This window comes from Ictalurus furcatus, chromosome 11 (assembly GCF_023375685.1).
Source record: "Ictalurus furcatus strain D&B chromosome 11, Billie_1.0, whole genome shotgun sequence".
Taxonomy (NCBI): Eukaryota; Metazoa; Chordata; class Actinopteri; order Siluriformes; family Ictaluridae; genus Ictalurus; species Ictalurus furcatus.
Window position 1 is genome coordinate 3,959,780 of NC_071265.1, and position 15,221 is coordinate 3,975,000.

The window sequence follows — 15,221 nt, forward strand, 5'->3', positions numbered from 1 at the left end:
CACATTCATGCAGTTATCCAGTCAGCCAATCGTATGGCATCAGCACAATGCATACAATCATGCAGATACAGGTCAAGATTGAAGACTGGAAAAAGAACAGGTGATTTTGTTTCCCTAATCTTCAACTGTCCAGTCTGTGCCCCTGATAGCCTCATATTCCTGTTCTTGGCTGACTGGAGTGGAACCTGATGTGGTCTTCTGCTGTTGTAGCTCATCCACCAAAATCTAAAATCCATGTTTTGTGCATACTGAGATGCTTTTCTGCTCAGCATGGTTGTAAAGAGTGATTATTTTAGTTATTACAATATATTTCCTGGCAGCTCGAACCAATCTGGCCATTTTCCTCTGACCTCTCTCATCAACGAGGCTTTTCCACCAACAGAACTGCCACTCACGCAATGTTTTTTGTTGTTCACGCCATTCTGTCTAAGATCTAGAGACTGTTGTGTGTGAAAATCCCAGGAGATCAGCAGTTTCTGAAATACACAAATCAGCCCATCTGGCACCAATAACCATGCCACGGTTAAAGTCACAGAGATCACACGTTTTCCTCATTTTGATGTTTGATGTGAACATTAACTGAAGCTCTTGACCTGTATCTGCATGATTTTATGCTGTCACATGATTGGCTGCTGCCACATGATTGGCTGATTAGATAACTGCATGAATGTACAGGTGTTCCTAATAAATGGGCAGTGAGTGTATGAATGAGATGATGGCAAGCATTGAAATAAGCCAATTATAATTATAATAGTCCTGGTTGTACTTATCACATCAATCACTGCCAATTTGATTCAATTTAACAATATGGCTTCCATCCTCACATAAAATAGCACTTGATCCAGTGCAGCATTTTTCATTTTTGTTCGCGGTTTATATACAACCCCAATTCCAAAAAAGTTGGGACGCTGTGTAAAATGTAAATAAAAACAGAACGCAATGATCTGCAAATCTCATAAACCTGTATGTTATTCACAAGAAAACATAGAAAACATATCAAATGTTTAAACTGAGGAAATGTACCGTTTTAAGAAAAAAAAAAAGAAGGTCATTTTGAATTTGATGGCTGCAACATGTATCAAAAAAGTTGGGACGGGGCAACAAAAGGCTGGAAAAGTAAGTGTTAGTAAAATGAAACTGCTGGAGGTTAATTGGGAACAGGTCAGTAACATGATTGAGTATAAAAAGAGGATATTAGAGAGTGTCTCAGAAGTAAAGATGGGCAGAGGTTCACCAATCTGTGAAAAACTGCATCTACAATTTGTGGAACAATTTCAGAGTAATGTTCCTCAAGGTAAAATTGCGAAGACTATGAATATCTCATCATCTACAGGACATAATATCATAAAAAGATTCAGAGATTTGCAAATCATTGCGTTCTGTTTTTATTTACATTGATTTACATTTTACACAGCGTCCCAACTTTTTTGGACTTGGGGTTGTATTTACAGGCCTCCCGAAGGCGCGAACCCGTATGCACATGTACACTCTGCACCACCAGACAGTACAACACATGACATTTGGTCAGCCCCATTTCCCCATTCTCCATTCCTCCAAAGCTCTGCCACTTCAGATAACCACACTTTATTCCTCTGCACCTCTTTCACCTCTTTATATTGATCATTTTTTGTATTACTTATTTATATTCTGAACTAGAAATGTGGTTTGGGACTGGACTCCTAAAAAAAAAGGTCACAGAATGACAAGTAGCTTTAGCTTCTAAGCTTCTAAGTTTCTCTTTTCTTCCCTCCCTCTTTTTTCCTGGCTTGTTATAAAAGCATGAAAGTTGCAAGTGAAATCAATTAAAGCGGCTGTGTGAAAGGGCGCTTTCACATTTCTTTCCATAAGAATTTGTTCTTCTTATATTTGATTCCACTTGTAAATTAAAAGCAACTGCCAAATGACTACATGAATGCAAATAATGTACGACTGAGAATGTGTTTTGATTGTGTTCACCTGCTTTGTATTTAGGTTCTGAACAGTTTATCTATTTGTTCTTTCCTTTGTCTTTGGTTCATTGCGAAGCCTTGTTGACTGTATCATGAGTTTCTAAGCCATGTCTTGCTGCTGTTTCTTAGCTCTTTCAGCATACAATTCGCTCCTTCAGTTGGCTGCTTCTGGAACAGGCTCACTAATCTTTATTGATGATGGAACTCATGATGGTAGCAGCAAAATGAATTCAGAAGTTTACAGGAACGTTTTGTCTGCCAATTTACAGAGAAATGCAGCCAAATTAATCAGGAGGAACTTCATCATGCAGCAAGAAAATCAACTAAAACACACTGCCAACTCAATAAAGGACTTTATCATGTGGGAAAAGTGGGAGGTTTTAGACTGGCCAAGTCAATCACCAGATCTTAACCCAACTGAGCAGCATTTCACCTCCTGAAGAAGAGCCTGAAGGGAGAAACCACCCCCCCCACTCCCCCCCCCCCCCGAAACAAACAACAACTGAAAGAGTCTGCGGTAAAAGCCTGGGAAAGCATCACAAAAGTGACTACATTTCCCATCCTGCACTGCGGCTTACAAACAAGGCCGCCATGGACCGCAATTCCCAGAACACTCATTCATTCTAATCACGCACACCTGCATCTAATCTCACACGCAATCACACCACAGTTTAAAAGGACTTTCGAGGCATTCGCTCTTTTTGCGAAGTATTGAGTGTTATCACCGTACCAAACGGTTGTATCCTGTTCCTCGTTTCGATTCATGTCCTTCGATCTTGTTTCTTGATCCTCGTTCTCGATTCTTGCCTTGCCTAGTTCATGCCTGTTTACAGATTTCCTGTTTCTTGACCACGCTATTGTCTCATGATTTGGATTTGTCTGCCTGCCTCTCGTTATTAAAAGCTTATATCTGCACTTGCATCCGTCCTAAACTTCATTACGTGGAATACGTGACAAAGAGAAGAAACCAACAGTTTGGTGATGTCAGTGAATCGCAGGCTTGATGCAGTTATTGCAACTAAATATTAAGCGTTATTTACGTTGATTTACTTTAACACGATCTGTTCCTATACTTTTGCTCACCTTAAAATTGAGTGGTCTGCCAGCGAAGCTGTCATGTTCAAAGTTATTTAACACATCTAGATGTATACAACCCTTGGCAAAAATTATGGAATCACCACACTTAGAGGATGCTCATCCGGATTAATATTTTTTTACTTTGGAGAAAATGAACAAATCAAAGATAGGACACATTCATGAAACATACCTCAAAGAAATTACATTAAATTGTTTTTATTAATGGAATATTTTTTTTCCAGATCACGTAGAGGAAAAAATGTATGGAATCATCAATAAGCTCCTCCTCGGGTTTTTATGACGGCCTGAATTCTTTAAGGTGTGGACTTCACCAATGAAGAACAATATTCTCCATCAAACTGGTTCCACCTTTAAAAATTTCCACCATAAATTTTCAGTGGGATTGAGATCCAGATTGTTCGCTGGTCAGGTCATTGAGTTAATCTGCCTTTCCTGAAGAAAAGCTTGAACTCTTTTTGCTCTGTGGCGAGATGCATTATCATCCTGAAAAACGACTTCATCATCACCAAACTGATTTTCTATCGATGGCATGAGAAAAGTGTCCAAAATTTCAACGTACACCTGTGCATTAACTGTTGAAGTCTCTCCTGGTCGTTTACCTGACATGCAACCCCATATCATAAACGAGTTGGGAAATTTGATTGTTTACTTCAGGAAGTCATCTTTATACTACACCAGACGAAAGTTCCAGCATCATCTCCTTGGCCAATGCAGATTCGTGATTCATCACTGAACATCACTTTCATCCAGTCATCCACACTCCATGATCGCTTCTCTTTAGCCCACTGTAACCTTGTTTTCTTCTCTTCAGGTGTTAGTGCTGGTTTTCCTTTGGCTTTTCTATACGTCAATCCCATTTCATTCAACCGATTTCTTACAGTTCTGTCACACACATTGACTCCAGTTTGTTTTTGATTTGTTCATTTTCATTTTCTATTTTCAAGGCATATCGCTTTGAGGTTTTTATCCTTGGTCGACCTGTATGTTTCCCTTTTTCCTGTTTTTCCCATTTTGTTTATACTTGCACCAAATTTTAGACACAGCTGACTGGGCACAACCGACATCTTGTGCCACACTCCGTGTCGGGTTTCCTTCTTGAAGGAGTTTTGTAATCCTTTTCACTGTTCCAATTGACAACTCTCTTGGTGGGGCCATGTTTCCTTTCAAAAAGTCCAAGATGAAGGTCTGTAAGCAATCTTTTAAGGTCTGTAAGCACGCTCTTTTAACTGCAGACTGATTTGCATGTTTAGACTTGTGCTGGTATTTCTTTTAGAAATGCAAATTACAAAGTGATTCCATATTTTTTGCCCCTCTACTTGATTAATTAATTAATTAATTAATTAATTAAACTAATTTCATTTAACTTGGTTGAGTTATGCTTCACGAAGCCAGAACGTTCAGCCATTAAATAAAAATTGTTTTGTGTTATATCTGGGCTTTGTTTATTTGCTACAAAGTAAAAAAAAAACCCGGGTGAACATCCTCTAAGACCATCTATCGTCTCATATTCATCTTTTGTCCTCAAACCCAAATGTCTTCAGTGTATAGCAAAAACAAAAGAATCGGCCTTGCCGTTCGAAACCTTTCGGAGGGGACTGTATACATTTTCCTGCCTTCGACCCACAATAAACGCAATATTCTAAAATACTATGAAGTAGCGTCACAGCTACAGTATTTTAGCAACGTGGTGAATTTCAATCTATCTCACAGCATATGTGCCACAACGAGAATCAGGAAGCGCAGCAGCTTAACTCTACCTGTCCTTCTGTTTCATCGTTTTATCCCCACAGGAGACGTGTTCATAACTGGATTTACATGATCAAACAGTTTCTTAACGTGTGTGAACATAAATACCGGCAGGAAGTTCAGCGAGTGTTACCAGAGCGTTCACTGAGAGCTCGACATCAGCGTTTAAGTATCCATGCTAATCGCATATTCCCACAGCCGTATCGCTATTAATCCTTTATTCTTAATACACTTCTTTATGACTTTATATATATATATATTTATCTAAAATATGTGTGAGTTCTTGTGGAAGCTCCTGGCTGAACCTAGATCATGAGGTTTCTTGCTTTCTAACAGCTAGCATATAAAGTTCTGAGGCCCTGATTGACTAAAGGGTTCATGTGTATAAACACGTGCAAGCTTGTGATGTCAAGTTTGAATTATGCCTTAAACAGCCTCTCATACTGACACACCCAGCTACACACACGCACGCACATACACACACACACACACACACGCACACACTTGGCCGTTCTGTCTCATCTTGCTGTATCTGTATCTCCATCTCGCACACACTGTGCTCTGTCTACAGGCGTTAATCACAGCCGCTCTGCCCACACAGGAGCATTAAGAAGAGCAATGGCATCCCATAATAATCTGATTAATAATCTGATTCCGCTTTTCCAAAGGATGAAAAGAAAGAACGAAATGACAATCGAGACAGAAGACGACAGAGGAAAAAGAATGGAGGAAAGAGAAAAGGAGTGAGAGATAAAAGGACAGAGAGGGAAAGACGAATGAAGGCAGAGAGACAGTGAGAAGGAAGAGAGAAAGGTCAGAAGAGACTTGTGCTAGAGTCTGTAGATATCCAAATTAGAGGCCAGGTTTAGAGACAGAGGACACACTACTGAAGAACTCAGGACTCTAATATGTGCATGTATGGTTGGGTCTTTAACGAAGACCCTTATTATTATATCAGTGTTATATAATTGTGATTATATTGCTCCCTTGGCTCCTGGGCTACAGATGACTATAGCAGCACCGGGGTTGTGTTTAGGTTCTCTGTCAAACTCTGGGCTCTTCCAGGAACAGATTTATTTAATATTGAGATCACGTGACATTTTAATGACACTTTCTGATGGCAACTAATTGCACCAGAACTAAATTAAAGGGTTTCATGACAATAAGTGTGAACTTGTATCTGTTTAAGTAAAATAATTTTGCATTATTAGGTATTTTGTGTAGATTTATGAGATATAATCCCAATTAAAGTTCGGGGGGGTGAATACTTATGCAAGCCACTGTATTAGATCCAATGGAAAAATCACAAACATGTGATTTCATATAGTTTCACAATACTGCGCTACGTTATGCTTGAATGTGAGGAGAGAGAAAATATCTTAGTGATGTTAGCCAGCTATTTCAGCTGAAAGCCTCAGTGGAAGTTTCTCTCTCTCTCTCTCTCTCTCTCTCTCTCTGTCTCTGACACGTGTCAGATCATCAGGCAGGTTTCAGGTGTGTGATGTCGCCCCCCTGAGCCATGGTTTTATTTATTCTGACTGATACGATTTTGTCATGACTGATTCTGTTTTCACCTCTGCACGTCGAGCTCGTCTTTACAGCTCAGCGGTTCACTGAACAAACCTGAAGTGAGGTACAATCACCACATGCCAAGCACACGTTCAACACACACTGACGTGTTTGATGTTGGATCAGCCAGATGGACCACTGATGAACATCTGGCCACCATTTGTGCTCCGCTCCGTTCATCTTGTACTGTAAAGTAGTCTAAATACACACACACACACACACACACACACACACATACACACACACAGCGTGTAAAGAGTGTGATGGATGGAGGGCCACTGGCCTCTCGGATCTCAGCAGGGTGGAGTGAAGAATTCATGCATTGTGCAATCACACCGTCAGGACAGCAAAAACATGTGCAGAGGAAATTTTCTTAACCCTGTACACTGTAATCGCTTTTCTACAGCACGCAGAATGTGATTATAACTTATTTACAGTCTGAATGTTCAGTGATCAAACCCAGCTGGCTTGGATAAAATATTACCTCACTGTGGCCTTTGTTCTGCCTCAGATTGTAAACAGGAGACAAAAAAAAAAAACACATGAACTACACCACCGACATCCGACCAGTGAGGCCAAGGAGGCATACATACTCACCTGTCAATCATGTTTCCTGTCAATTCAGAAAGCGTCACCCTCTTACACTTGTAATGAAATGTAAGTCCAGGCCAGGGGTCATCGACTGGTGGGATGTGGATCTAGCAAAGCATTTCCGGAATACGGCGGAGAAGTGCAGATAAACATTTGAGGAAAAAACTAAACTGGCTCTATTTCAGTGACTCTAGTTTTCTAAACACAAACTAGCTCAACCTCTGTAGAAGATACCCTGCTGTTGTTTATCCGGTCACATGCATTTATGTATAACTGAAGATCAGAGACTAGCAACAGGGCTAGAGACATTTGGTCAGAAAGGAAGGCGGTTTCACACTTTTATAGATTTTTTAAATTTTATTGACCCTCTCTGGTCTGATTAGTAAAAAGTGTGACTTTCCATGCAATTATTTTGACTCGCTATGTCAGTGAGAATTTTAGTTTTCCAGTTGCGATTGTCATATCTTGTTATTTTGACTGAGTAAGTCGCTATTTTGACTCGGTATCTGTTATTTCGACTTGCAAAGTCGAAATAACGAGATACTGAGACGATATAACGAGATACTAAGTCAAAATAACGACTTTGATTATCCACTTCAAGTTAAAAACGGATGTCTTACGTGTTCAGAGCCCATGCAGTCGAAACACTTCAAGTAGTCTTACTTATATCCATGAACTAATCATTAACGGTTTCGTGTTAACGATTAGTAACTGTTGTCACCAGTCAGTCATGTTAATTGCTGATCTATCTAATAGAATACAAGTTTCATTTATGTACATTCAGTGTTTTTTTTAAATGTGAAACCTGTGTGTCATATTTAGTGAAGGAACACCGAAGGGACAAGCTGTATTTGTTTACATCTGCAGTTTAAAGTCAAAGAGTCAAAATTTTGTGTTTTATGTCCGGTTATACACCTTACAAGTCAAATTATCCATACATCTGGAGGGGAAGGGCAGACTTTCTCTCCCCCGTCAATCACAGTGACACTAGCCAATCACAGAGTAGGTATCTCTGAGCTCATGTATGTGGAAGAGGGCGGATAGCTCTTTGCTCTGAGTGTGTCACGCTACGCTGCACTTTGACTCTGCGAGATTAAATTAGGGAGGAATTTGGGGGAGAATTTAAATCAACACGGAGTACTAAATTAATTACTCAGTCCAATTAAAGAGGAGAAGAAAGAAAGCGTGAACTTATAAGCGAAGAAAGACGTGCGTGGAAATCCAAATCACATGGCAATCGACAGACAAAATAATACAAAAATTTTTAAAAGCAGCGAAAACTGAAATGGTTCTTCGGATAGGTGACGTTTTAAGGTTCCACCTGCAGCCCTTTAAAATAGAAAAGCACCCTGCTAGAGTTCCACATAGACCCTTTAAAGGTTCCTCAAGCTTCCGCTCTGTCCATCGGTCTGTTTCGCTCTTTCCCTTTAACTGGACATTAATTTTACGCTCTAATGCTTTAATCCTCTAAATATCATGATAATTCACAGCTATACATTCTGTTCAGTTTCTCATTTTTATTATTCTTACAGTGATGGAGAAAAAACTAATATCGAGTATACCTTTTCTAGCTGTGTGTATGGGCATCTAAATGTTTTATACATTTCATACATTTTTCATCCATCATTCATGAAGGTGTTATTACTCAACAAAACCTCCATAAAAAACTCTTGTCTGGTGTATTGCAGGAAGGGACTATTACTGGACAAAGGGGTAGACTTGATGTTTATTCCTCCTGTGTGTGTGTGTGTGTGTGTTTTAATTTAAATAAAACCTGAGCGATTAAACTGAAATGAACCTGCATCGACTGTTAAACTGAAAGTCATGATCTTTTTCTTGATATGAAGCTACAACATGGAGGGTTAAACCAGTATTCCTGGGATTTTTTTTGCCCCCCCCTTGTAGCGCGGTTGGTTTGGTCCAGCTCGGAGGCGGGTGCGCGCATTGGCGTCGGGAGCGCGCGGAGTTCGCATGACTGTGATGTGTGCAGAGACTGAGTCGAACCCAGGAGCAGCTCATCTACAGGTAATGAATATATTTTATATGATTCTTCTCATTCTTACAGGCGAGGGCGCACTTTCTCTGGGTTAAAGAGTTCATTATAAAGCTTTACCAACTTTTTAAAGGCATTAATCAGTTTATAGACCACACGTGACCTAAAGGAAGTTTTTTTTTTTTTTTTTTTGTGCATTAATGTTTGCTCATGTATGATGTAGAATGTTGTTTGTGTTTGGATTAACGTGCTTATTTGTATTGCACACACTCCTGAGTGTAGAGCATGCAGCATGTACTTTATGACACGTGTATTACTGTTATGTTATACACACATCCCGTCCACTATATTAGGAACACCTGTACATTCATACCATTATCCAATCGGCCAATCATGTGGCAGCAATCAGATACAGGCCAAGAGCTTCAGTTAGTGTTCACATCAACCATCAGAATGAGGGGGAAAAATAGATCAGTGGTGATTTTGACCGTGGATTTGTTCCTGGTTCGTGGATCACATGACGCACAAAACAAAACACAAATATGAAGTTGTGTGCGTGGAAATGTCTTCTTGATGAGAGAGGTCAAAGGTGAAGGCTGTGGCATAAGCTACAGGAAGGCTACGGTGACTCAAATAAGCACTCTTTACAACCGTGGTGAGCGGAAAAGCATCTCACAACACACAACACTTCAAACCTTGTGAAGAAGTCCACATCAGGTTCCACTCGTCTCAGCCGAGAGTATGAATCTGAGGCTACAGTGGGCACAGGTTCACAGAATCTGGACAGTTGAAGATGGGAAAAAGATCAGGTGATGTTTTTACAATCTTCAATGGTCCAGTTTCAGTATCTGCAGACACCTACAGGGTGTCCCAAAGGTCTCCATACACAGGGGGCACAGGGGACTATGTTTGCCAGCACCACGTCGGTTGTGCCTTTGAAAATCAGTGGACGTTCATGGACTTCCACTTCTTCTCGGTTGGTCCACAACACTTCTAGTCTTTTTGAATTTGTTAAAAAGTTTGGCAACAGCGTCGTGTGTGATGTGCTCGCCAAGTTTCCTGTTAAAGTCCATCACAACTTTGTGACAGCTTCCCAATCCAGCCATGAGAATGATTTCAATGATTTCTGAAAAAAAAAACCCCATGTATAATATAAGCTCAGTATGAAAAATTTTGGAAGCCATTTTGATAAAAAAAAAAAAAAAGTGTTAATTTCCCCTGTGTATGGAGACGTCTGGGAGACCCTGTATATTAAATACTGTATATTAGATCCTGTAAGGTCTTGTGATGGACTGGCATCCCATCCGGGGTGAATTCAACTGACTTGCACACAGTGTTACGGGGACTGGATCCAGATTCACCTGTTACCCTGACCATGATCTAAAGATCTGGATACAAGATTATCATTGGCCAAACCAAAGCAAAATGAAGAGACAGAATTATGGAGGAAAACCTGTATGAGTTTCCCACTACTCTGCATGTTTCTAGGTTTGTAGAGTCGGTATAAACGACTCTGGAGTTATACTGAGATTATATTATATTAGATTACTGGAAGGTGTTCAGACGCAGTCGATCACACAAACCTGTCTCAAGTAGAGCTTTAGATTGGACGTTAAGGCAGTGATGTACAATGAACTACGGAGATTTAATGTTCACTTCCACTTATGACCGCTAGGTGGCAGCAGTGAGTCTTTGTGGCAGTACAACAGCATTGTGGCACTGACTTTTAAACGTGTTTTTTTATGTAAATTGTTGGCATTTTATTTATTTATTATATATTTATTTCTTTTTATTTCTTAATATGGGAGAGAAACTTGGATTTAAATAAAATTTCTTTAAATACTACAATTGGGTTCGCATCAAAAACTTACCATAAATGTAATTATTATAAATTATATTATTATTATTATTATTTCTGCACTTGGTGAAAGTAATGAAAGGATGTGTTGGAGCAAAGAAAGCAATATTACATGACACTTTAATGAAAGGAAGAAAGATAGAAAAATCACATTTAAGCCTTAATTTTATTTGACTTTTCATGTTAAAATATTTAAAAAAACTTCAGAGGCTTAATATTGAAATGATTCATATTTAATACTCAGGATTAAAATATTAAAGGATCAAAACGAAAGAACGAAGGGAGGCAATATCAAATGAAAAAAGAAAAGACGATGAAAAATTATAGAGTAGAAAATAGAAGGAATATGATAAAGATGTGGAAAGGGAAGAGAGAGAGGGAAGCGATGAAAGGAGAAAGTGAGAGAAACCATATGAAGAGTGGAAAAATGACAGTGGAATGGAAGAAAAAAAAAAGATAAAGGAAGGGAATAGAGAGAGCGAAAGAGAGTTAAAGAGACAAAGAAAAAGAAGTACAAGTTTAAAAAAAGCAGTACAGAGTATTTATTTTTTTAAAGGAGATAATGATATTAATGGTTTTGGTCTGCGCTTATATAGCGCTTTTTTAACCTTAGCGGTTCCAAAGCACTTTACACTGGTTCTTATTCACACACACACACACACACACACACTAATGGTAGCAGAGCTGCCATGCAAGGTGCTAGCTTGCCATCAGGAGCAACTTGGGGTTCAGTGTCTTGCCCAAGGACACTTCGAAGTCACGTGGAGTCATGTGGGCCGGGAATCGAACCTCCAACCCTACGATGAGTGGACAACCCGCTCTACCACCGGATCCACAGCCGCCCCAATATTAATGATGTAGGTCTTTCTGTTTGATCCGTTTGGGTGTATCTGAACACATGAAGTTGACACACAGCTGTTATACAGTGTGTATGTATGTTGCGTGAGTGTAAGTCAGAGCAGAGTGACGGTGCTGATGGGAACAGATGCTCCTCTGTTCACTCTGTGTATAGCACATATAGCTCATTATGCAGCTAAACATTCACGCTGACTTCACCTCAGAACTTATAGGTCTTATAGAAATGCAGAACATTTTTATAAAAACTAGGTCATTACAGAGCAAAAGTGGGCGTGTGTTAATTGACAGATGAGAGTGTAGCAGGTGGGCAGGTTTGCAGGATTGATCCTGAGCTCGTTACAGCGTCACATGTACCTGCTCTCCAACGGATTCTCCGCTTTCCTTCCACCATTAGTGAAGGACCGGCTGCTCTAAATTGCCCCTAGATGTGAATGTGTGTATGTAGAGGGCAGTGGTGGCTTGGCGGTTAATGCTCTGGGTTACTGACTGGAAGGTCGGGGCCCGGCGCTGCCAAGCTGCCACTGTTGGGCCCTTGAGCAAGGCCCTTAACCCTCTCTGCTCCGGTCCCCGCTATTACAGCGCCTGGCTGTATGTGTGTATGTGTGTATGACAGGCTCTGGAGCCACTGCGACCCTGACCCAGACAAAGCCCTTACTGAATATAAATGAAAATAATCCAGTAGAGTGTGTGTGTGTGTGTCTGTTTGAGCAAGTGGTAAATATTGACGCATGAGAGTTTGAGCTGGAAGTCAGGGGACGTGGGGAGTTAGTGGGAAATGATAGTTTATGTGTTCACATGACTCACTGGACACGATTAGGAAAAGGCGATTTAGAGTAGAGTAAGTTTATAAATAATTCCTGATGCTTCCACCAATAAATCCTTTAAAGAACGTCATTAATGTCTGTTATGTGAGAAGCTAAAAAACAAAAAGTACATCTGAGGAGAAAGAACGATGATTCCATTTGTAGTGGAAAAGCTTAACACATAATAAAGCGTTTTCAAAGGGAAGAGACAGAAAGAGAAGAAAAAGAGAAAAGGAGAAGAAAAGACAAGAGGAAAGGAAGCGAAGAGAAGAAACTGGAAGAGGAGAGCAGAAAAATAATGGGAAAAAGAAGACAAGAAGAGGGAGGAGAAGAGAAGAAAAAGGAAGAGAAGCTAAGAGAAAAGAAGAAGAAAAGACGAGAAAGGAAGAGAAGAGACTGGAAGAGAAACGCAGAAAAGGGATAAGAATAGAGAGGAGAAGAGGAGAAACTGGAAGAGGAGAGCAGAAAAAGGATGAGATGAAAAGAGAGGAGAAGAAGAGAGGAGAAGAGAAGAGAAGAAACTGGAAGAGGAGAGCAGAAAAAGGACGAGATGAAAAGAGAGAAGAAGAGAGAGGAAAAGAAGAGAGAGGAAAAGAAGAGAGGAAAAGAAGAGAGAGGAGAAGAAGCGTGAGGAGAAGAAGAGAGAGGAAAAGAAGAGAAGAAACTGGAAGAGAAGAGCAGAAAAAGGACGAGATGAAAAGAGAGAAGAAGTGAGAGGAAAAGAAGAGAGAGGAAAAGAAGCGTGAGGAGAAGAAGAGAGAGGAAAAGAAGAGAAGAAACTGGAAGAGGGGAGCAGAAAAGGGACGAGATGAAAAGAGAGGAGAAGAGAGAGGAAAAGAAGAGAGAGGAAAAAAAGAGAAGAATCTGGAAGAGAAGAGCAGAAAAAGGAACGGGATGAAAAGAGAGGAAAAGAGAGAGGAAAAGAAGAGAGAGAGGAAAAGAGAAGAAACTGAAAGAGAAGAGCAGAAAAAGGACGAGATGAAAAGAGAGGAGAAGAAGAGAGAGGAAAAGAGAAGAAACTGAAAGAGAAGAGCAGAAAAAGGACGAGATGAAAAGAGAGGAGAAGAAGAGAGAGGAAAAGAGAAGAAACTGGAAGAGGAGAGCAGAAAAAGGACGAGATGAAAAGAGAGGAGAAGAAGAGAGAGGAAAAGAGAAGAAACTGGAAGAGGAGAGCAGAAAAAGGACGAGATGAAAAGAGAGGAGAAGAAGAGAGGAGAAGAAGAGAAGAAACTGGAAGAGGAGAGCAGAAAAAGGACGAGATGAAAAGAGAGGAGAAGAAGAGAGGAGAAGAAGAGAAGAAACTGGAAGAGGAGAGCAGAAAAAGGACGAGATGAAAAGAGAGGAGAAGAGCAGTCAGTGTGAGCACGCTGGTCATTTCTGTACCGCACACACACAGGATGGATTTTTAAAAAAAATCAGTGATTCTGCTCTGAATAGATGCAGAAAATGTCCGTTTTTATTGCTAAATGCTGACGCACTCAGTTACACACACACACACACACACACACACACACACACACACACACACACCTCCCTTCTGCAGGATGTAATAGTATTTAATCCTCTAGACATTAGCACATGCTAATCTTTATAGAATGCTAGCCAGAAGTCACGTCACGCTTCACACTTATCCAATTGTCCTAGCCTAATATTGCCCCGAGTGCACAATTCACCTCATGGGGTCATGAATATTCACCCAGCGAAAGTCTCTCCCATTTCAGTGTGTTGCTGGCGCTGCTTTTCATGTGCTAATCAGGCGCTACAGAGCTTGTTCATAACTGGAGGTGGTGCAGTTATAATAAACTCAGTGTTAAACATGGGATTAGTTATAAAAAAAAAAAAAAAAAGAACACAATGAGGCGCTGCTTTCTCTGATAAAAAAGTTGCAAAGTGATTTAGTAAGAACAGCGGGTGGAGATTAATATTGGCGGCTTTGTTTGGCTTTGATTAGCTGCTGAGTCAGCAAAACTGTTTAGTGTTTAGTACAGTGGTGCTTGAAAGTGTGTGAGCCCTTTGGAATTGTCAATATTTCTGCATAAATATGACTTAAAACATCAACAAACTTTCACACAAGTCCGACAAGTAGATAAAGAGAACCCAATTAAATAAAAGAGATGAAAATGTTATACTTGGTTATTTATTCATTGAGGAAAATGATCCAATATTACATATCTGTAAGTCGTAAAAGTATGTGAACGTCTAGGATTAGCAGTTTAATCTGAAGGTGATATTAGAGTCAGGTGTTTTCAATCAATGGGATGATGATCAGGTGTGTGTGAGTGAGAGCCCTGTTTTATTTAAAGAATACGGATCTATCAGAGTCTGATCTTCGCAGCACGTGTTTGTGGAAGTGTATCATGGCATGAACAGAGGAGATTTCTGAGGACCTCGAAAAAAGAGTTGTTGATGTTCATCAGGTTGGAAAAGGTTACAAAACCATCTCTAAAGAGTTTGGACTCCACCGATCCACATTCAGGCAGATTGTGTAGAAACGGAGGAAATTCAAGACCGTTGTTCACTCCCCAGGAGTGGAGACCAACAAAGATCGCTCTAAGAGCAAGACGTGTAATAGTCTGCGAGGTCACAAAGGAACCCAAAGTAACTTCTAAGTAATTAGAAGTTCTAGTAGAAGTCCTCTCTCACATTGGGTAAGGTTCATGTTCATGAGTCCACCATCAGGAGAACACTGAACAACAATGGTGTGCATGGCAGGGTTGCAAGGAGAAAGCCACTGCTCTCTAAAAAGAACATTGCTG

At 40.2% G+C, this 15,221-nt stretch overlaps 1 protein-coding gene across 1 annotated transcript in view; it reads left to right on the plus strand.

Annotated features, from left to right (window-relative positions):
• Nucleotides 1–8,669: 8,669 nt before the first annotated feature.
• Nucleotides 8,670–15,221, plus strand: part of sema5bb (sema domain, seven thrombospondin repeats (type 1 and type 1-like), transmembrane domain (TM) and short cytoplasmic domain, (semaphorin) 5Bb) — a 66,780-nt gene continuing 60,228 nt past the window's right edge. Inside the window, exon 1 of the mRNA XM_053635987.1 lies at nucleotides 8,670–8,978. The gene's annotated coding sequence lies outside the window, so the exon portion shown is untranslated. The remainder of the gene's footprint in view (nucleotides 8,979–15,221) is intronic.